This window comes from Adiantum capillus-veneris, chromosome 7 (assembly GCF_014529385.1).
Source record: "Adiantum capillus-veneris isolate H3 chromosome 7, ASM1452938v2, whole genome shotgun sequence".
Classification (NCBI taxonomy): domain Eukaryota; kingdom Viridiplantae; phylum Streptophyta; class Polypodiopsida; order Polypodiales; family Pteridaceae; genus Adiantum; species Adiantum capillus-veneris.
This window is the reverse complement of record NC_140937.1, coordinates 10900205-10910105: the sequence shown is the minus strand read 5'-3', so window position 1 is coordinate 10910105 and position 9901 is coordinate 10900205.

The window sequence follows — 9901 nt, the reverse complement described above, 5'->3', positions numbered from 1 at the left end:
TTTTTGCTGGCACAGAAAGCTTCACCAGATGCGAGCCACAATTGAATCCATCTTTGGAAACTTTTTGGCTCCATAAGTAGGCATCCCTACTTGTTCATGCTAATCTCCAAAGGCCAAATTTCAAGCCCTTTTAAGGTGGCTTCCTACGAGTAAGACTTTGTCATAACTCCATTGCCTCTCTCTCCTAAAAGGGTGTGTTTCCCGCCATCCAAGATCACACAAGAGCTCTCACTATCAAGGGCTATTTGAACAATTGGGCAGAGGCCTCACATCGAGTCTTTTATCTCTTTCTCTTTAAGAGAGGTTTCCCACCATAGCACATCCAAGAACTTCAAGAATCTGACTTCAAAGGCAATTAGACTTCAAGGCTTCTTTAAGAACTCAAAAAGAAAGGGAAATCTCTCTCTCTCTCTCTCTCTCTCTCTCTCTCTCTCTCTCTCTCTCTCTCTCTCTCTCTATGTCCCTACAATTTGAAAGCTAAAATCTTTGCACCCAAGGCACCAAACTTGAAATATATGTCATATTTCTCGTTTATGGGGATGATGCTATGATGATGCTATTCTAGTGCTCTTGTAAAGAGGTAGACAATGACATTGGCACACCGCCCATCATTAAGACTTCTCTATTTGCACTATGGGGAACAAAGGGGTTGAGAAATTCAACGAGGAGGGCTTCCACACGTGGTAGATGAAGCTACGCGGATACCTAATGAAGAAGCAACTATGGGTTGTTGTCAAGTCTATGGCAAATGAGCCATCCACTTCTGAAGTCACACTCACTAGAGCTCAAATTGCACAAGTACATGGAAAAGATGAAAAACCTTTAGGAATAATTATTACTTCTCTCCATGATAATTATATACACTTCACAAATGACTTCACTACAATACTTCATGGACAATCCTAAAAGAAAATTTTGGTTATACGCAAAAGCAAAGTAAAATACGCTTAAAGAAAAATCTTTACAAGGTGTTGTTGGTTTAAAACCTTTTGTGAAGCTTTCTTGGTTGAACCAGGGTGAAAATTTCACAAAATCACCGCAACTAGCCTAGCTCACAACCTCCACACGTCAAACAATCCAAATATTGGATACTAACCATGTGAGCCACCCATGTTGCTTGTAAAATGAGTCAAGAATAAGTTTGTTAAACCAAAGTTCACACTAGCGCGCGCGCACACACACACACACACACACACACACACACACACACACACACACACACACACACACACACACACACACACACACACACACACACCCCTCTATAAATAGCCTAACATTGTTGGTGTAGGATTAGGGACTATGATGTCCGATTTGGGGGCTTAAGGGCTTGTCAGGGAGATTTTGTAGAGGGCTATTATAAAAACACACTTGAGAAATTAAAAAAGGGGCTTGGGATTTTGTTTATGCAATGAATCACACAAATTAATATGAAAAGGGCTTAGAAGTAACACAATTGGAGTGGGGATCTTATTGGAATGACAATTACAATGCTAATCACTACTAAAAGTCATCATGAATGAAGGGTAGTGGAACACATTTGTACTTGTGTAAAGGTTAATGATGCTTCTAGATAGTATTAGTGCAACCTATATGGCTAATGGAGCAAGAAAAATTGAATGCAATCAATTAATCCATTAATGATGATGGAATAAAGGATTACTAGGCCTAGGTGTGAAGCATTGACTTTGATACCACATGGAAGGGAATTGGGATTATGGCGGAAACTAGAGTTAGCAGCTCATGGTGTGATTGGTGTATTAATAACAAGAGATTAGAGAGAGAGATCAACACTAATGGAAGTAGAAAATCATGAGTAGATTAATTGTAAACTAAATGCAAATCATGAGTACAGAGTGAGCTAGAATGATGAGTAATGAGTGGAAACAAAGTGTGTAGATTAGACTACTTTTATGGAGTAGGGAGAGAGCATACGATGGCATAAGTGATGATGTCAAAGTGTAAGCTTCCAAAGTACAAGGGGTTTCCATCTTCATATCTCCATTTCTAACACCTCTTACATGTTCTTACAACTTTATGTCAATGTCTAGTTGGTGGTGCGGATGTGTCACCACACACCCCAAAACCTAGTGGATAGGTTAATTTGCATATGATGCAACTCTCTTACATTGAGTGCCAAATCATAGAAGAAGACAAAGTAGCTATGATTTTGAGTGCTTTCCCCAATACTTTTGACAAGATAGTCATTGTTTTAGAGAAAAAGGATCCCACGCTTTCACTACAACAAGCTATAAGTGCAATACATGAAGAATAAAAGAAGCAAACAAAGAAGACTACATCAAATAGAAGAGCATATCTTGCATCATCATCATCATCTAGATCAAATAATAAGAAGTGTTATGAGTGTGGCAAGCAATGACACTTTTTCAAGGATTGCTATAAGAACAAGTTTTGTAGCAAATGAAGTATCAAAGGTCGTCCAACATCAAAGTGTCATAGTAGCAGCAACAACAAGGATAAAATTGAAGTCAATATTGTAGAGGATGATGACAAAGATGAAGACAAGAAAGAGGAGAGCTTCCATGTGTTTGTACTACACCTGACCCTTACAGATGGGCAGTGCAAGTATACTAACACTCCTCACTTTTGCTCATCAAAATGAGCAAAATAGGCTTGGGATACTTTGGTTGGTCTTTAGGCAAGTTGCAATGGGCTAAAATTGGATTGCTACATAAAGAGATGGAGTCCAATATTATGCAAGAGGAAGATGAAATGGGCACTTTTCTTACTGGTATAAAAAATATCAATGAAAAACTCATTTTTGCAGGTGAAGTTATTTCTGAAAATTTACTTGTACAAATTGCTCTCGATGCATTGAAACACCCTTGCTGGACTTTTGCTAGTACTTGCAGACTTATGAACCAAGGAAACCCTAGTTTGATGCATTATGCATGTTGTTGCTATAGGAGTCACTTTCAAGAAAGAACATGAGTGAATAGCATGCATTTGAATATGCTTTTTTTGGTGCTCAAAGAGAAACTGGTAACAATAATGCAACCATTCCTTGTGGTTCTTTTGTGTGTCGTAGGTCACCTATGTCTAGTGCTTCTACTAGCAGCAACCGGTCTCAGAATTTTGGTGAAAAAGGCAAGTAGAAGATGGATTGCCAAGGACAAGAAAAGAAAGTGCACAAATGTAAGAAAGCTCTATAAGGGTTGAAGCAGTCTCCTCCTGCTTGGTATTAGAAAATTGACACTCAAACAAGGCTGTTGAAACAGTCCAATTGAAAGCACTTTGTATGTCAAACATGAGAGTGATGTATATCTCATCGTCATTTAGTATGTAGATGATTTGATGAATACTATTCCGAATGAGATACACACTGATAATTGATTTGAATGCTACTCTCAAGGTGAAATACTTGAGGCTTTTGCATCATTACTTGGGCTTACAATTTAAGTAGTGTGATGGAGGTATTGCTTTTGTGTCAAGCAAGATACATAGAGATATTATTATGTAAGTTTAGACTTGAGGACTACAAACTTGTTGCTACTGCAATGGAAACAAGTTCGAAATTGAGTCTTCATGATACTAGAGATCTTATGAATGTAAATTTTTATATGTTAGATGCCTGGTTTATGTATGCAATACAAGGCCGGATATTCAATTAAAGTCTCACCTGTTAGAAAATTTATGCATAGCCTAGGTTCTAAGAATTGGTAGGTTGCTAAAAGGATCTTTCGCTACTTGAGCAACACTTTACATCTTAGGTTGTTTTACCTCAAGGGGGGATCATTGCCGCTAGATTTACATGCTTTTTTGGACTCAGATTGGGCTAGTTGTTATGACACACGAGTGTCCATAAGTGGTTTTTGTTTCATGCTTAGGATTTCATGCATATCATGGCTACTTCGAGTTATGAAGCTAAGTATAAGGCAGTCTTTATAGCTTTGGTTGAGTTTGTATGTATCAGATGTGATTTGGGTGTGGAACAAGACACTATCAAAATCATCTACACTGATAGTCAAAGCGCATTGGCAGTTCCGAGGAACCCAATTTTTCATGCTTGCATAAAGCACATTGAGGTGGATTATCACTATGTTAGGGAGAGACTCTCAGCAAGAGAGATCAAGTAGGCTTATGTGCCAACACAGGACAACCTTGTAGATTTGTTCACAAAGGCATTACCTCGTAGAACTTTGAAGCTTTTCACAAAGTCTTGAGCTTGCTCCCCTTTGTGGTTTGATCATGTCCTTTGGGCATGACACTTCCCTATACACTATGTGCCAGCTCTCATTCACTGCATCACTCCCATGGGGTCTTTGTTACCATATATGTCGTAGTGATGTGTGTGAACACATTTAGGACAACTAGTGCACCCCCCCCCCCCCCCCCCCCCCCCCCCCCGTGCATTGCATATATTCCTATCACTCTAGGCTTATATTTTTATTTTGTGTACTAAGCAATACACTCTTTGTTGTGTGCTTTGAGCTTCTTGATCTTCTCAAATCTATGTGTGCATCCTTGTAACCCTAATTCCAACAATTGTGTTGCAATTTTGTTGCCAATTCTTCACCCGTTGGTGGTGGTGGTAGTTTATCGTTCATGCCGAATGCATACTATGCTATCTTGGTCATGACCTTTCTTGCAATCAAATGTAGGCAATGTTTTCATGATGCTAACTTAGTCGTGCTTATGATGAGGTGGAGCACATGCTTTGCAAAGTTGAAGTTTTGTGTGAACCTTTGCTATTTTGCATAATCAAAGGCAGTTGCTATTTCGAGAGGGAGAGTACATAGTGCTCAGAGATAGTGACATATGAATCATTATTCAAAACTTAATTTTTTTTACAAAATATGGTTTTTATACCTTAGCCAAGGTTTACAAATGATGGTTTTGACTCAAACTTGGCGTAAAGTGGGACTAGAGATCACATCTACGTAATAAACACCTATAATATGGAAGCTCATGGCCTCAATTACCAACTATACATTTCAAAATGAATAAAAGAAAGTACAAGGTTTGGACTTGATGGGATTTGTATTCATAAAGAAAGATAAAATTACAACTTTTGGGCGCTTGATATGATCTGAAGTAGATTTGTTAACTTGGGTGCTAACACTCCCCCCATCTTAGCTTGGGTCATCCATGACACAACTAGCTGATGGCGAGGTAGTGGGTGGGTTGTCATGCCTTGTGCTTCTTCTGCAAGGCTTGCAAAGCCTCTTGGTACTTGATGTGTAATTTCCTTCCCCCCTCAATGAGGAATCGATTATCAATGTTGTTCTTCATCTCGATTGCCGAGTAGTCAACGAAGCAAGTGCACAGGTTTGATATGATAGGAAGAAAGATCTTTGATGTGAGACTAAAGAATCCTAAATAAAATTCCTCTTCAAAAGTTTGTGTGTAATAGGGTGAAGAAAACATTAGTCTATCATAGAATCCATAAAAGATTTCATATGTGGATTGTCTCGAAAGATTGTAGCATAATCCTTTGTTGCCTTCAGGAACGGCCTCCATGGTGCATCTGTATGTTGAGTCTGATAGAAAGTTTCCAAACACATGAACTACATTCTAAATATCTTGATAAACTTGATACATGTGATGTTTGAATGCACTGGAGCATTGCAATAGAATCTATGAGTGTCTTTACCATGTATTCTTTTGTGAGCTTTTCTATGTGTGGGGATATCCTTGGGTAATTGAGCCAAGAGGGGTGGCTTTTGACAATGAGTTGGTGGCTTCCCCAGCTCCAAAATTGTGGCATGGGACGTAAGGTGGGATCTTTATTTATCTCTTGTGGATCCTACATGTAGATGATCCAATACCTAGAGTGCCAAGCGAGCCACATCTTTCTCCACATTGGATGTGGTTCAGCAGTGATAGTGGTCTACCGATCTTTCAATTTGCATTCCTTAACTTCTAGGACCTCAAACTTGATGAGTGGGTAAGGTAAGTACTACTGGTGCCATATGTTAGTGATCTGCTTTGACATCAATTGGGTCACATTTGTAGAGTGAAAAATGCGGTCTTCCCGAATCATTAGATCTTCCTAGATTTCCTTTGTTTCCTGCTCTATGTTTACTTTGAGAGTCTTTTTAGGTTTGATAGGATAAGTTTCACAAGGTTTGGATCAATTTTCAAGTGTCTAGTCCACTTCTTGTAGCTGATGTTCAATTTTAGAGAAAATTTGGTAAAATTGGCACGCAATTGCTCCCAATGATACCAAATTTGAAACATAAGCTCAATATACAATGTCTAACATGTGGTATGCTCACTTGATGAAGATTTTGCAATTTTGAACCTAGAAATAATAAACACAATTATTATCTATGTCCAAATTTGCAAAAATTGCAATTTTTTATGGTTTCCACAATTAGTACAATGTATTTTAAGGTTTGTCAACAAGTTTAATAAATTTGGATCAGTTTTGACATACTTACCTTCACTTACCAATTAATCAGAGATGCAGCAAATCTAGCATCAATTTTCAACTCAAATTTTATCAATTTTCATCTAATAATTTTGGATCATTCTTGATGTACTTACCTTCACTTACCAGTTAATTAGAGATGGAAGAAGATCTAGCATCAAATGTCACAATACACCAACACACACACACACACACACACACACACACACACACACACACACACACACACACACACACACACACACACACACACACACACGCGCGCGCGCCTCGAAGGATTTGAACTCACTCAACACGCACACTGCTTTGATCACACATGCCACAACCACACAACACTTCTCAAACTCTCTCTCTCTCTCTCTCTCTCTCTCTCTCTCTCTCTCTCTCTCTCTCTCTCTCTCTCTCTGCACCACACCAAACATGGCCCAAGGGAACACGCATGCACGCTGGCACCGACACCAAGGAGCAAAAAACAATAGAGAAGAGAAGGGGGTGGGGGAATCGATAGCCAAGAGAAATGGTGAGTTTCTTTCTTTCAAAAAACTGAGTACAACCGTCTTCTTCTTCTTCTCTAGCTCTCTAGATGGTTGCTTGTCAAAAATGGCAAAAAGGGGGTCCTTTATAGGGCGTTTTCTCTATTTTTAGCCACTTTACTTCCTTGTCTGACACTTGTCCATTTTCTTAGCTTCACCGCATGTGAAGCACTATTTTTTTGGACTTTGCCTTGCTCATCACACTACGCATGAATTCTCTCTCTCTCTCTCTCTCTCTCTCTAGGTTGTTACGGTGCTGTGATAATGGGGGGGTGTCAATTCCTTCTCCTCAACAAAAGGGGGAGGTCCCAAAGGCCCCCCCTGTGTGAAGTCCCACTCGCGGCCAACTGCCACATCATCATTACACTATTGGATGGAGAAGGCCACTCAGAGCCACGACGAAGACCACAGAAACCAAAACCACTCTGAAGGCGCCCGAGAGTGCCGCTTGCCACGTCTATGTAGCGCCTCAAGGGTATGCCATAGCCAACAAGAGGAGGGAGTTCCTTCTCTCTCCACGTTGCCTAGCAAAGGGGTAATGCTCCATTATATATACCATGCATCCAACTGGCCACCGTGCGGATGTAGGAAAATTCCCCATGCCATGTGGAGCTGCCCCAGTGAAATCACCCTTCAAACCTCAAATAATTAAGTGCCATATATTGTCCCTCTCAATCCACACGCACTGTGCACTCTTTAAGTGGTATTAGAGCTGAAGGTTGTCATGGTACTTCTCTCCCGGTGTTTTTCTCTTCCTAATGAATTTCACCTCGGTAAACGGATCGAAGCTTGCAGCTTCCATGCCTATGGAAGCATTGTGAGCTTGGCAAGGTGGGAAGGGATTGAACTCTAAAAGCCAAAAGGGGTGAGAGATTGAACTTTCTATGAGCTCAAAGAGAGAGAGAGAATCAGGTTGCTTAGTTTAGGATAGATTGATAGTAGCAGGTAGCAGGTCATTGTTTTGCTCATAACATGAGCTACAAAACTTTGATTCAAAAACTTTTTTTAATAACAAAGAAGAACTCTTTAAGCTCTACAATTTGTAGAAGAATGTGTTAGCTAGTTTTGGAGTGCACGCATGTCTAAAATAAAAAACATAGAATCTATTTTGTCAAAAAAGGTTGTTCATTTAAGCTGAGGAAGAGAGGAGAGAGAGTGGAGCGAGAGAGAAAGAGATAGCTTTATCTCAACTTCAGCATTGAAGGCATCAAATACACATACCCTTGAAAATGAAAAGAAAGGGGATTCGACGAAAAGAGAGAGGGATTGTGTGCGTAGTATCACACACACACACACACACACACACACACACACACACACACATACACACACTCCAATTTTTGGCATCGACAATCCTTTTTTTGGCTTGGAGCATCAACAACTTCTCCTCTGACATTGACATGCACCGATGAGGTTCCTCTTCCATAGAGAAGTGACACCCGGCATCGGCATCGACTTTGATGACATCCACCACAGGTTTTTGCATGCTCTCTGGTATTATAGAGAGCGACATAGAGAGACAATTTTTTGGCAGTGAGAGATAGGTTACAAATTGCTATTAGCAATGTTTCTCTGCATTTTTTGCGAGCGAAATTGGATCACCATATGCATATTTTTCCTTGATGTATATTCTCTATAGAATTGCTTATGCAAAGCTGTTGATAGATTCTTAGACACAACTCTCAGATACAATTTTACGCGTACAAAGACAATGACACATTCTCTTGACATAGTAGATTTGTGAGCATCTTTGACAATGATAGCCATTATAGTTCCAGTGGGAGTTTGGATGCATATGGTTTATGTGTGACTAGCACTTGAGAGTCCTTATGCTCTATTGAGAGCATTTCACTCTCCATAGAGAGCCAGTTCTGTGATTTTTCTTGCATACTCATTGGTGTCTATTTGAGCACATGTCCTACAGTTTTGCAGTGATAGTTTCATGTCTTGGATGCATGTTGTGTTGCGGATACTATCATTGTGCAAAATTGTGGAACTAATTTTGATTTGTTTTGATAGTCCTGGCCATTTCTGAGACTCGATCTAAAAGAGCCTTTTTTAAGACTATGGCTAGTCATGTTTGCATAGCCTTTTGTGAGGGTCATTGCGTGAGGTTTTTTGAAGCCGAGCACTGGGGGATGAGTTACCCATTGTGAGGTGGATTAGGTTGGTGGTGATCCCCATTTGTTGCCTTGCCATAAGATATGTATAGATGGGTATAGGTGCTTTGACACCAAATTGGTAGTCATTCAATAGTTTATTTGAATAGTATATGCCAATTTATGCCCAATCAACACTCCTTGTTGATTTTGCTTGAGATTTTGATCTTCATACAAAGGAGTCTCTGTCGGATTTTTCTCATGAGTCCTCTAGTTTTCTTATAGCACTATTTTGCATTGACATTGAAGTGATTTTGCTGAAGTTTCTGATTGAGATTTCATCTTTGTGCAAAGGAGACTCTGTCAAAATTTTGCTATAAATTCTTAGTCTCACTCTCTTGCATTTACTCTTGTCATTCATGGCTAGAACTTTTGAGAAAGGAGAGTATTATATTAAGAAGTTTGATGGCACAAACTTCACAATATGGAAGTATGGTATGCTTAATGTCCTGGTCAATAAGGGCCTTGCAATGCCATTGAAAGAATGTAAAGAGGGTGTTTATACTAATGATCAGTGGGAGGAGCTTGATGCTTGTGCTATGGCGACCTTTTGGCTACACCGTGATGAGTCCATTTTCTTTACAATTATAGACATGACTACTGCAAAGGAATTATGGGAGTCATTATCCTCATCTTGGGATGGTAAGAGTGTATCGACCAAAGTATTTCTAATGAAGAAGCTTATGCATCTTAACATGAAAGAATGTAGCATTGTAAGTTCACACATGAATGAGTTTAATAGTGTGTTTACTCAGTTGACATCAAGGGACTTAATTTCAATAGGGAAACATTGGACCCTCCAAAGGGGCCTTATA